We start from the raw sequence: 13,331 nt of genomic DNA, 5'->3' as shown, positions 1-13,331 counted from the left end.
GGTATGCTGCTGTATTAAGACACATTACATCATGCTCCTATCTTGTACTTCAAAGGTTCCTTTATGACCTGCTCATGACATGTACTATATTACACTGCTTTCTCAGCTCTTATGAAAGGGATTACTAGAGACAACCTAAAGTACTCAAGATATGCTCTTTGACTTTAATAGTGATATCGCATAATAAGAATGAATGTAGACCAAACAATATAAACCTGCATTGTCTGTTTGCTTTTTATTATCTATCTATCTATCTATCTATCTATCTATCTATCTATCTATCTATCTATCTATCTATCTATCTATTTGCTTAAATTGCTAGTTGATATATAATTGTATATAAATTGGCCCATGTGGCAGCACCATACCTAGTTCATGCAGTTTCAGACTGCTACTAACTAGTTCATAAAAAGGTCCATATTTCTGTGATGAAGCAGCATACTAAATAGATGTTTCAAAATAACCTCTTTATTTTTGGAAGTATAAATTAAAGCATTTGATATTTAATCTCTATTGTTTGGGTGCAGTTTGGATACTTCAGACTCTTATAATGACTAATGGTGACTAAAATTAGATGTGACATAGCAGAAGGATGCAGTAGGCTTCAGGAATAAGATGAAGAATTGTACAAATGATAGGGGACCCATAATGGTATAGTAACTAGAGATGAGCGAACAGTGTTCTATCGAACTCATGTTCGATCGGATATTAGGCTGTTCGGCATGTTCGAATCGAATCGAACACCGCGTGGTAAAGTGCGCCATTACTCGATTCCCCTCCCACCTTCCCTGGCGCCTTTTTTGCTCCAATAACAGCGCAGGGTAGGTGGGACAGGAACTACGACACCGGTGACGTTGAGAAAAGTAGGCAAAACCCATTGGCTGCCGAAAACATGTGACCTCTAATTTAAAAGAACAGCACCGCCCAGGTTCGCGTCATTCTGAGCTTGCAATTCACCGAGGACGGAGGTTTCCGTCCAGCTAGCTAGGGCTTAGATTCTGGGTAGGCAGGGACAGGCTAGGATAGGAAGGAGAAGACAACCACAACAGCTCTTGTAAGAGCTAAATTCCAGGGAGAAGCTTGTCAGTGTAACGTGGCACTGACGGGCTCAATCGCCGCAACCCAGCTTTCCCAGGATCCTGAATGGAATACACTGTCAGTGTATTCCCGTATACCCGATATATACCCCCGATACCCGTTCCAACGGTGTGCCCCCCCACCTTCACCCCAGAAATACCCTGCAAGTCCCCTAGCAATAGAATTGGGGCTATATACACCCACTATTTTTGCTACTGCCATATAGTGCCATTGTCTCACTGGGAATTCAAAGAATATATTGGGCTTACATATAACTTCAATTCCAGGGAGAAGCTTGTCAGTGTAACGTGGCACTGACGGGCTCAATCGCCGCAACCCAGCTTTCCCAGGATCCTGAATGGAACACACTGACAGTGTATTCCCGTATACCCCATATATACACCCCAAATCACCGTTCCAACGGTGTGCCCCCCCACCTTCACCTCAGAAATACCCTGCAAGTCCCCTAGCAATAGAATTGGGGCTATATACACCCACAATTTTTGCTACTGGTATATAGTGCCATTGTCTGACTGGGAATTCAAAGAATATATTGGGGTTACGTGCACCCACAATTTTTACTACTGGTATACAGTGCCAGTTTCTGACTGGGAATTCAAAGAATATATTGGGGTTACAAATACCCTCATTTCTTGCTACTGCCATATAGTGCCAGTTTCTGACTGGTAATTCAAAGAATATATTGGGGTTACGTGCACCCACAATTTTTACTACTGGTATACAGTGCCATTGTCTGACTGGGAATTCAAAGAATATATTGGGGTTATAAATACCCTCATTTCTTGCTACTGGTATATAGTGCCATTGTCTGACTGGGAATTCAAAGAATATATTGGGGTTACGTGCACCCACAATTTTTACTACTGGTATACAGTGCCAGTTTCTGACTGGGAATTCAAAGAATATATTGGGGTTATAAATACCCTCATTTCTTGCTACTGCCATATAGTGCCAGTTTCTGACTGGGAATTCAAAGAATATATTGGGGTTACGTGCACCCACAATTTTTACTACTGGTATACAGTGCCATTGTCTGACTGGGAATTCAAAGAATATATTGGGGTTACAAATACCCTCATTTCTTGCTACTGCCATATAGTGCCAGTTTCTGACTGGTAATTCAAAGAATATATTGGGGTTACGTGCACCCACAATTTTTACTACTGGTATACAGTGCCATTGTCTGACTGGGAATTCAAAGAATATATTGGGGTTATAAATACCCTCATTTCTTGCTACTGCCATATAGTGCCAGTTTCTGACTGGGAATTCAAAGAATATATTGGGGTTACGTGCACCCACAATTTTTACTACTGGTATACAGTGCCATTGTCTGACTGGGAATTCAAAGAATATATTGGGGTTATAAATACCCTCATTTCTTGCTACTGGTATATAGTGCCATTGTCTGACTGGGAATTCAAAGAATATATTGGGGTTACGTGCACCCACAATTTTTACTACTGGTATACAGTGCCAGTTTCTGACTGGGAATTCAAAGAATATATTGGGGTTACAAATACCCTCATTTCTTGCTACTGCCATATAGTGCCAGTTTCTGACTGGTAATTCAAAGAATATATTGGGGTTACGTGCACCCACAATTTTTACTACTGGTATACAGTGCCAGTTTCTGACTGGGAATTCAAAGAATATATTGGGGTTACAAATACCCTCATTTCTTGCTACTGCCATATAGTGCCAGTTTCTGACTGGTAATTCAAAGAATATATTGGGGTTACGTGCACCCACAATTTTTACTACTGGTATACAGTGCCATTGTCTGACTGGGAATTCAAAGAATATATTGGGGTTATAAATACCCTCATTTCTTGCTACTGGTATATAGTGTCATTGTCTGACTGGGAATTCAAAGAATATATTGGGGTTACGTGCACCCACAATTTTTACTACTGGTATACAGTGCCATTGTCTGACTGGGAATTCAAAGAATATATTGGGGTTACGTGCACCCACAATTTTTACTACTGGTATATAGTGCCATTGTCTGACTGGGAATTCAAAGAATATATTGGGGTTACGTGCACCCACAATTTTTACTACTGGTATACAGTGCCAGTTTCTGACTGGGAATTCAAAGAATATATTGGGGTTACAAATACCCTCATTTCTTGCTACTGCCATATAGTGCCAGTTTCTGACTGGTAATTCAAAGAATATATTGGGGTTACGTGCACCCACAATTTTTACTACTGGTATACAGTGCCATTGTCTGACTGGGAATTCAAAGAATATATTGGGGTTATAAATACCCTCATTTCTTGCTACTGCCATATAGTGCCAGTTTCTGACTGGTAATTCAAAGAATATATTGGGGTTACGTGCACCCACAATTTTTACTACTGGTATACAGTGCCATTGTCTGACTGGGAATTCAAAGAATATATTGGGGTTATAAATACCCTCATTTCTTGCTACTGCCATATAGTGCCAGTTTCTGACTGGGAATTCAAAGAATATATTGGGGTTACGTGCACCCACAATTTTTACTACTGGTATACAGTGCCATTGTCTGACTGGGAATTCAAAGAATATATTGGGGTTATAAATACCCTCATTTCTTGCTACTGCCATATAGTGCCAGTTTCTCACTGGTAATTCAAAGAATATATTGGGGTTACGTGCACCCACAATTTTTACTACTGGTATACAGTGCCATTGTCTGACTGGGAATTCAAAGAATATATTGGGGTTATAAATACCCTCATTTCTTGCTACTGGTATATAGTGCCATTGTCTGACTGGGAATTCAAAGAATATATTGGGGTTACGTGCACCCACAATTTTTACTACTGGTATACAGTGCCATTGTCTGACTGGGAATTCAAAGAATATATTGGGGTTACGTGCACCCACAATTTTTACTACTGGTATATAGTGCCATTGTCTGACTGGGAATTCAAAGAATATATTGGGGTTACGTGCACCCACAATTTTTGCTACTGGTATATAGTGCCAATTTCTAACTGGGAATTCAAAATGCGCAAGGCTCCCGGAAAGGGACGTGGACGAGGCCGTGGGCGAGGTCGGGGGAATGGTTCTGGGGAGCAAGGTAGCAGTCCCGTGCCTACTCCTGTGGGGCAGCAAGCATTGCGCCACTCCACAGTGCCAGGGTTGCTTGCCACATTAACTAAACTGCAGGGTACAAACCTTAGTAGGCCCGAGAACCAGGAACAGGTCTTGCAATGGCTGTCAGAGAACGCTTACAGCACATTGTCCAGCAGCCAGTCAGACTCTGCCTCCTCTCCTCCTATTACCCAACAGTCTTGTCCTCCTTCCTCCCAAAATTCCCAAGCTTCACAGAACAATAACCCCAACTGTCCCTGCTCCCCAGAGCTGTTCTCCGCTCCTTTCATTGTCCCTCAACCTGCCTCTCCACGTCACGATTCCACGAACCTAACAGAGGAGCATCTGTGTCCAGATGCTCAAACACTAGAGTCTCCTCCATCTCCGTTCGATTTGGTGGTGGATGACCAGCAACCCACCCTCATCGACGATGATGTGACGCAGTTGCCGTCAGGGCATCCAGTTGACCGGCGCATTGTGCGGGAGGAGGAGATGAGACAGGAGTTGGAAGAGGAAGTGGTGGATGATGAGGACACTGACCCGACCTGGACAGGGGGGATGTCAAGCGGGGAAAGTAGTGTGGATGTTGAGGCAAGTGCAGCACCAAAAAGGGTAGCTAGAGGCAGAGGCAGAGGTCAGCAGCTTAGGCGAAGCCAGGCCACACCCGGAATCTCCCAAGATGTTCCAGTTCGTACCCAGCCCCGAAAAACTCCCACCTTGAGGGCACGTTTCTCGAAGGTGTGGAGTTTTTTCAAGGAATGCGCCGAGGACAGATATAGTGTTGTCTGCACAATTTGCCTCTCGAAATTGATTAGGGGCTCTGAGAAGAGCAACCTGTCCACCACTTCAATGCGCCGTCATTTGGAATCCAAGCACTGGAATCAGTGGCAGGCAGCAACGGCAGGACAAAGGCCGCCTGCCGTTCACGCCACTGCCACTGCCTCTGCCACTGCCTCTGCCTCTGCCACTGCCACTGCTGACTGTGCTGGCGATGCACTCCAGAGGACGAGCCAGGACACCACTTCATCTGCCTCCGCCACTTTGTTGACTTCTCCCTCATCCTCCCCTGTTCCTGTCTTATCTCCTTCTCCTGCACCATCAAAGGCACCATCAGGCGCTTCTTTACAACAACCCACCATCTCTCAGACATTGGAGCGGCGGCAGAAATACACTGCTAACCACCCACACGCGCAAGCCTTGAACGCCAACATCGCTAAACTGCTGGCCCAGGAGATGTTGGCGTTCCGGCTTGTTGAAACTCCCGCCTTCCGTGACCTGATGGCAACTGCGGCACCTCGCTATGCCGTCCCTAGCCGTCACTACTTCTCCCGGTGTGCCGTCCCCGCCTTGCACCAGCACGTGTCACTCAACATCAGGCGGGCCCTTAGTTCCGCGCTTTGCACAAAGGTCCACTTGACCACCGACGCGTGGACAAGTGCATGCGGACAGGGACGCTACATTTCACTGACGGCACACTGGGTGAATGTAGTTGAGGCTGGGACTGCTTCCCAAACTGGCCCGGTGTACCTCGTCTCCCCGCCTAACATTCCTGGCAGGGACACGAGAAGAACACCCCCCTCCTCCTCCTCCTCTACCGCCTCCTCCTCCGCCATCGCCTCCTCCTCCGCCACCGCCTCCTCCTCCGCTGTTAGATTGACCCCAGCTACGAGTTGGAAACGTTGCAGCACTGGCGTTGGTAGACGTCAGCAGGCTGTGCTGAAGCTGATCAGCTTGGGGGACAGACAGCACACTGCCTCCGAGGTGAGGGATGCCCTCCTCGATGAGACGGCAATATGGTTTGAGCCGCTGCACCTGGGCCCAGGCATGGTCGTTTGTGATAACGGCCGGAACCTGGTAGCAGCTCTGGAGCTTGCCGGACTCCAACATGTTCCATGCCTGGCCCACGTCTTCAACCTAGTGGTGCAACGTTTCCTAAAGAGCTACCCCAATGTTCCAGAGCTACTGGTGAAAGTGCGGCGCATGTGCGCCCACTTTCGCAAGTCGACAGTAGCCGCTGCTAGCTTAAAATCTCTCCAGCAACGCCTGCATGTGCCACAACACCGGCTTTTGTGCGACGTCCCCACACGCTGGAACTCAATGTTTCAGATGTTGAATAGAGTGGTTGAGCAGCAGAGACCTTTGATGGAATACCAGCTACAAAACCCTAGGGTGCCACAAAGTCAGCTGCCTCAGTTTCTCATCCATGAGTGGCCATGGATGAGAGACCTTTGTGACATCCTACGGGTGTTTGAGGAGTCCACAAGGAGGGTGAGCTCTGAGGATGCGATGGTGAGCCTTACAATCCCGCTCTTGTGTGTTCTGAGAGAATCCCTGATTGACATCAGGGATAACTCAGATCACACAGAGGAGTTAGGGATAGCATCCGATCCGTCACAGCTGGAGAGTAGGTCCACACATCTGTCCGCTTCACTGCGTTTAATGGAGGAGGAGGAGGAGGAGGAGGAGGAGGAAGAAGAGTTGTCCGATGATGTGATGGTGATACAGGAGGCTTCCGGGCAACTTCGAATCGTCCCATTGTTGCAGCGCGGATGGGTAGACATGGAGGATGAGGAGGAAATGGAGATTGAACTTTCCGGTGGGGCCAGAGGAGTCATGCCAACTAACACTGTGGCAGACATGGCTGAGTTCATGTTGGGGTGCTTTACAACCGACAAGCGTATTGTCAAAATCATGGAGGACAACCAGTACTGGATCTTTGCTATCCTTGACCCCCGGTATAAAAACAACATCTCGTCTTTTATTCCGGTAGAGGGGAGGGCCAATCGCATCAATGCTTGCCACAGGCAATTGGTGCAGAATATGATGGAGATGTTTCCAGCATGTGACGTTGGCGGCAGGGAGGGCAGTTCCTCCAGTAGGCAACCAAGTTCTCACCGGTCCACACAAACGAGGGGCACACTGTCTAAGGTCTGGGACACCTTGATGGCACCCCCTCGCCAAAGTGCCGCCACGGAGGGTCCTAGTGTCACCAGGCGTGAGAAGTATAGGCGCATGTTGCGGGAATACCTTTCCGACCACAGCCCTGTCCTCTCCGACCCCTCTGCGCCCTACACGTATTGGGTGTCGAAGTTGGACCTGTGGCTTGAACTTGCCCTATATGCCTTGGAGGTGCTGTCCTGTCCTGCCGCCAGCGTCCTATCTGAGAGGGTGTTCAGTGCAGCCGGTGGCATCATCACTGACAAGCGCACCCGTCTGTCAGCTGAGAGTGCCGACCGGCTCACTTTGATAAAAATGAACCACCACTGGATAGAGCCTTCATTTTTGGGCCCACCTGTGTAAAGCACCCCAACATGAAACTCCATGTCTGTACTCAACCTCTCCAATTCCTCCGCATCCTCATACTCATCCACCATAAGCGTTGCACAATTCTGCTAATACTAGGCTCCCTCCACCCTGATTTCCCCCAACTCTGCTGGTTAGAGGCTCCCTCCACCCTGATTTCCACCAACTCTGCTGGTTAGAGGCTCCCTCCACCATGAATTGGTCCAAACTGGGCTGTTTAGCGGCTCCCTCCACCATGAATTGGTCCAAACTGGGGTTTTTAGAGGCTCCCTCCACCATGAATTGGTCCAAACTGGGCTGTTTAGAGGCTACCTCCACCATGAATTGGTCCAAACTGGGGTTTTTAGAGGCTCCCTCCACCATGAATTGGTCCAAACTGGGCTGGTTAGAGGCTCCCTCCACCATGAATTTGCCCAAACTGGCCTGTTTAGAGGCTCCCTCCACTATGAATTTGCCCAAACTGGCCTGTTTAGAGGCTCCCTCCACCATGAATTGGTCCAAACTGGGGTTTTTAGAGGCTCTCTCCACCATGAATTGGTCCAAACTGGGCTGTTTAGAGGCTCCCTCCATCATGAATTGGTCCAAACTGGGGTTTTTAGAGGCTCCCTCCACCATGAATTGGTCCAAACTGGGGTTTTTAGAGGCTCCCTCCACCATGAATTGGTCCAAACTGGGGTTTTTAGAGGCTCCCTCCACCATGAATTTGCCCAAACTGGGCTGTTTAGAGGCTCCCTCCACCATGAATTTGCCCAAACTGGGCTGTTTAGAGGCTCCCTCCACCATGAATTGGTCCAAACTGGGGTTTTTAGAGGCTCCCTCCACCATGAATTGGTCCAAACTGGGGGTTTTTAGAGGCTCCCTCCACCATGAATTTGCCCAAACTGGGCTGTTTAGAGGCTCCCTCCACCATGAATTGGTCCAAACTGGGGTTTTTAGAGGCTCCCTCCACCATGAATTGGTCCAAACTGGGGTTTTTAGAGGCTCCCTCCACCATGAATTGGTCCAAACTGGGGTTTTTAGAGGCTCCCTCCACCATGAATTTGCCCAAACTGAGCTGTTTAGAGGCTCCCTCCACCATGAATTGGTCCAAACTGGGGTTTTTAGAGGCTCCCTCCACCATGAATTGGTCCAAACTGGGGGTTTTTAGAGGCTCCCTCCACCATGAATTTGCCCAAACTGGGCTGTTTAGAGGCTCCCTCCACCATGAATTGGTCCAAACTGGGGTTTTTAGAGGCTCCCTCCACCATGAATTGGTCCAAACTGGGCTGGTTAGAGGCTCCCTCCACCATGAATTTGCCCAAACTGGCCTGTTTAGAGGCTCCCTCCACCATGAATTTGCCCAAACTGGCCTGTTTAGAGGCTCCCTCCACCATGAATTGGTCCAAACTGGGGTTTTTAGAGGCTCTCTCCACCATGAATTGGTCCAAACTGGGCTGTTTAGAGGCTCCCTCCATCATGAATTGGTCCAAACTGGGGTTTTTAGAGGCTCCCTCCACCATGAATTGGTCCAAACTGGGGTTTTTAGAGGCTCCCTCCACCATGAATTGGTCCAAACTGGGGTTTTTAGAGGCTCCCTCCACCATGAATTTGCCCAAACTGGGCTGTTTAGAGGCTCCCTCCACCATGAATTTGCCCAAACTGGGCTGTTTAGAGGCTCCCTCCACCATGAATTGGTCCAAACTGGGGTTTTTAGAGGCTCCCTCCACCATGAATTGGTCCAAACTGGGGTTTTTAGAGGCTCCCTCCACCATGAATTGGTCCAAACTGGGCTGTTTAGAGGCTCCCTCCACCATGAATTGGTCCAAACTGGGGTTTTTAGAGGCTCCCTCCACCATGAATTGGTCCAAACTGGGCTGTTTAGAGGCTCCCTCCACCATGAATTGGTCCAAACTGGGGTTTTTAGAGGCTCCCTCCACCATGAATTAGTCCAAACTGGGGTTTTTAGAGGCTCCCTCCACCATGAATTTGCCCAAACTGGGCTGTTTAGAGGCTCCCTCCACCATGAATTTGCCCAAACTGGGCTGTTTAGAGGCTCCCTCCACCATGAATTGGTCCAAACTGGGGTTTTTAGAGGCTCCCTCCACCATGAATTGGTCCAAACTGGGGTTTTTTAGAGGCTCCCTCCACCATGAATTTGCCCAAACTGGGCTGTTTAGAGGCTCCCTCCACCATGAATTTGCCCAAACTGGGCTGTTTAGAGGCTCCCTCCACCATGAATTGGTCCAAACTGGGGTTTTTAGAGGCTCCCTCCACCATGAATTGGTCCAAACTGGGGGTTTTTAGAGGCTCCCTCCACCATGAATTTGCCCAAACTGGGCTGTTTAGAGGCTCCCTCCACCATGAATTGGTCCAAACTGGGGTTTTTAGAGGCTCCCTCCACCATGAATTGGTCCAAACTGGGGGTTTTTAGAGGCTCCCTCCACCATGAATTTGCCCAAACTGGGCTGTTTAGAGGCTCCCTCCACCATGAATTGGTCCAAACTGGGGTTTTTAGATGCTCCCTCCACCATGAATTGGTCCAAACTGGGGGTTTTTAGAGGCTCCCTCCACCATGAATTGGTCCAAACTGGGGTTTTTAGAGGCTCCCTCCACCATGAATTTGCCCAAACTGAGCTGTTTAGAGGCTCCCTCCACCATGAATTGGTCCAAACTGGGGTTTTTAGAGGCTCCCTCCACCATGAATTTGCCCAAACTGGGCTGTTTAGAGGCTCCCTCCACCATGAATTGGTCCAAACTGGGGTTTTTAGAGGCTCCCTCCACCATGAATTGGTCCAAACTGGGGGTTTTTAGAGGCTCCCTCCACCATGAATTTGCCCAAACTGGGCTGTTTAGAGGCTCCCTCCATCATGAATTGGTCCAAACTGGGGTTTTTAGAGGCTCCCTCCACCATGAATTGGTCCAAACTGGGGTTTTTAGAGGCTCCCTCCACCATGAATTGGTCCAAACTGGGCTGTTTAGAGGCTCCCTCCACCATGAATTGGTCCAAACTGGGTTTTTTAGAGGCTCCCTCCACCATGAATTGGTCCAAACTGGGGTTTTTAGAGGCTCCCTCCACCATGAATTGGTCCAAACTGGGGTTTTTAGAGGCTCCCTCCACCATGAATTTGCCCAAACTCTGCTGGTTAGAGGCTCAATCCACCCTGATTTTCAAAACAAATGTTGGTGCCAACCTCAACTTACTACAAGGGCCAAATTCACTGCTGGTGACAAGCTCTCCTCACTGCAAGTGCCAAATACACATGTTTCAAGGTGTTTTCCTACTGTCAGAGAGGTGGTATTGAGTGTGTAAAGTGTGTAGTTGTTAGGCTGTGATGTTGGGGTAATAGAGGGTCTTTGGTGTGTTAGATGCCCCCAGACATGCTTCCCCTGCTGTCCCAGTGTCATTCCAGAGGTGTTGGCATCATTTCCTGGGTTGTCTTAGTGGACTTGGTGACCCTCCAGACACGGATTTGGGTTTCCCCCTTAACGAGTATCTGTTCCCCATAGACTATAATGGGGTTCGAAACCCGTTCGAACACACGAACATTGAGCGGCTGTTCGAATCGAATTTCGAACCTCGAACATTTTAGTGTTCGCTCATCTCTAATAGTAACCTGTCTCTGCTGTCTGCTTTGCAGAGTCTAAAGTATTGCAGGTTTTTATATTTTATCCTCCATGCAAGGATCTGGACTTTAGTACTACAGTCCTCAGGTTGTGTTTTCAAAGTGGCCGCAACCAGCGGAGCAGAAAGACAGTGGCATAACTAAAATCTTATGGGTCCTGATGCAATCTTTTGTCTAGGGCCCCCTACCTCATTCCTACAGAAAATTCTTGATAGTGATGTAATAAATCCCACACCAACAGGTAAGAATAGTCTTGGAAGTCCAGGGTCAACAACACAAGTGGCAACTAATAATCCAGAAAAGTGTTCAAAGTCAACAAGACAAGGGGCCAGAGATCTATAAATCTGCAACTTATCTCAAAGATACAATAATAGATGAACAATATAACAGTGGCCATAGAGCCAAAGCACTAGGAGATTTAAAGGGATTTTACAAATTCTGCCAATAAATGTTATAGCCTGTATGATGAAAAGCTATACAGTTTTCCATGTATGTAAGTAAATATAGTGCGGGGTCTTTTTATTGGTCCAGTGACTGGGCCCTCTGATTGGCCCATCAGTTGGACACTTTAAGTTTTTGAGGAGACCATACCCACTATCTAGACCCCGATCTTCTGAGTGGCAGATGGCACTGTCAAAGCAATGACAAAATCTCTATGCACCTTTCATACCTGCAGGACTTTTTCTACCGTAAAAAAATTAAGCAAATTAAGCAAAGCAATACAAGATGGAAGCGATCATTTATCTTTTTTTGCCTTACTGTGAATGGGAATGAATGCAGGCAGAGGGTGCTCTATCTGAATCATTTATTCTGTTGCTTAGTTCCTATAATGGATCAGGGCAATGGACTGTAGTGACAGCAGTGTGAATGTACTTGACCTGCATTTATTCAGTAGTTACAGATGAAAAATATATCTTTGTACCGTATTAGCCAATGGATATGAAATATAAAAATTGAGTCTTCCGTAGTTTTGTTAGCCATTAAGAAGGTATCAACTACTGAAGACTCAATCTTTATATTTCAAGCTCTCATATAATGCACAGGAGCTTAGTAGTTACATTCCACAAAGGCTAGGTTCACATCTGGGTTGGAGTCTCCCTAGGATGTGGGTCTGATGGCAATCACTTTCATAGTGGACAGGCTTCACGTTTTTCGGGTCCCCATGCAGACTTGAACGTCGGAGAGATGAATGCTGGTGTGAACATAGCGCAAGTGGTTCTTCTACTAAAACATTCTGTAACATAATTTAACAGTCTTAACAAACAACAATAATTCTCATAGGTCATTAGGATTTTACATTGTTAATTAATGGACACTTCAACCTTTAACAGAGCTTTCTGGTATGTAAACAGGATAAGGGTCTCAAGTACTTCTTGGTCTATTCCTGAGAGCCCTTCATCTAACCACTCATACTACCACTCCCATGTAGTCTACTTTACTTGCCTATGCTGTAGGTCTAAAGTCCTTCAGAGCCCTTCCTAGACTTAGGTGTGGTCTCCTCTGGATTTGAGTCTACCATTAGCCAATCTTGTTTCTCTCCGAGCAGACCCTCCCTGATCTGTCCTCTCAGAAACTCCATTGTGTGTTTATTTAAATATTCCAAAACAAACTGCACATGCAAGAAAGTATATCAAATTGAAAATAAGATGAGACAACAGACATTACATATCAAAAGGGTGACAAGAGGTATTGTGGAGAATATCAATGATTAACCGTAAGTTATTGGCTGGAAATCTTAACAAGTAATATATGAACAAGAAGAATCATATAAAAAGGAACAAGGATGAGAGACATTATAGGGCATGCCCAAAATATATGGAATAGAGAGCCCACCCAAGATCCATATCTCCAGCAAGTGGTTGGGAGGTTTCTGTTAAGGTGGTGTAGGAGCTCTAATATATGGCACCAGTGGACAGGTTATATTTGCACTCTTTCTATGTGTAGCATAATGAAAACTTCCCCGCCATGCACCTTATTATTCAGCAAAAGTCATTTGTGAAAGTAATTTAAAAAAAGAAGGAAATAGCTTGTACTGCTCCTCTATGGCAATACTCAAGACATAACGTGGAGGTACTTATCTGAATTGCTGCGTCTGCTTGACTGTGTACAGGGCACGCTCTATACATGTATCCGGGACCAAGGAAAACAAAAGGAGTGGCATTCCTCTGACAACCAAGCTTTACTTCAAGTGAGTTAAAACAGGCATCACAAGTACCAGAACAAACAGTGATGTGCCAGGGC

The sequence above is a fragment of the Leptodactylus fuscus genome, chromosome 4 (assembly GCF_031893055.1).
Source record: "Leptodactylus fuscus isolate aLepFus1 chromosome 4, aLepFus1.hap2, whole genome shotgun sequence".
NCBI lineage: Eukaryota > Metazoa > Chordata > Amphibia > Anura > Leptodactylidae > Leptodactylus > Leptodactylus fuscus.
Note: the sequence above shows the minus strand (reverse complement) of the source record.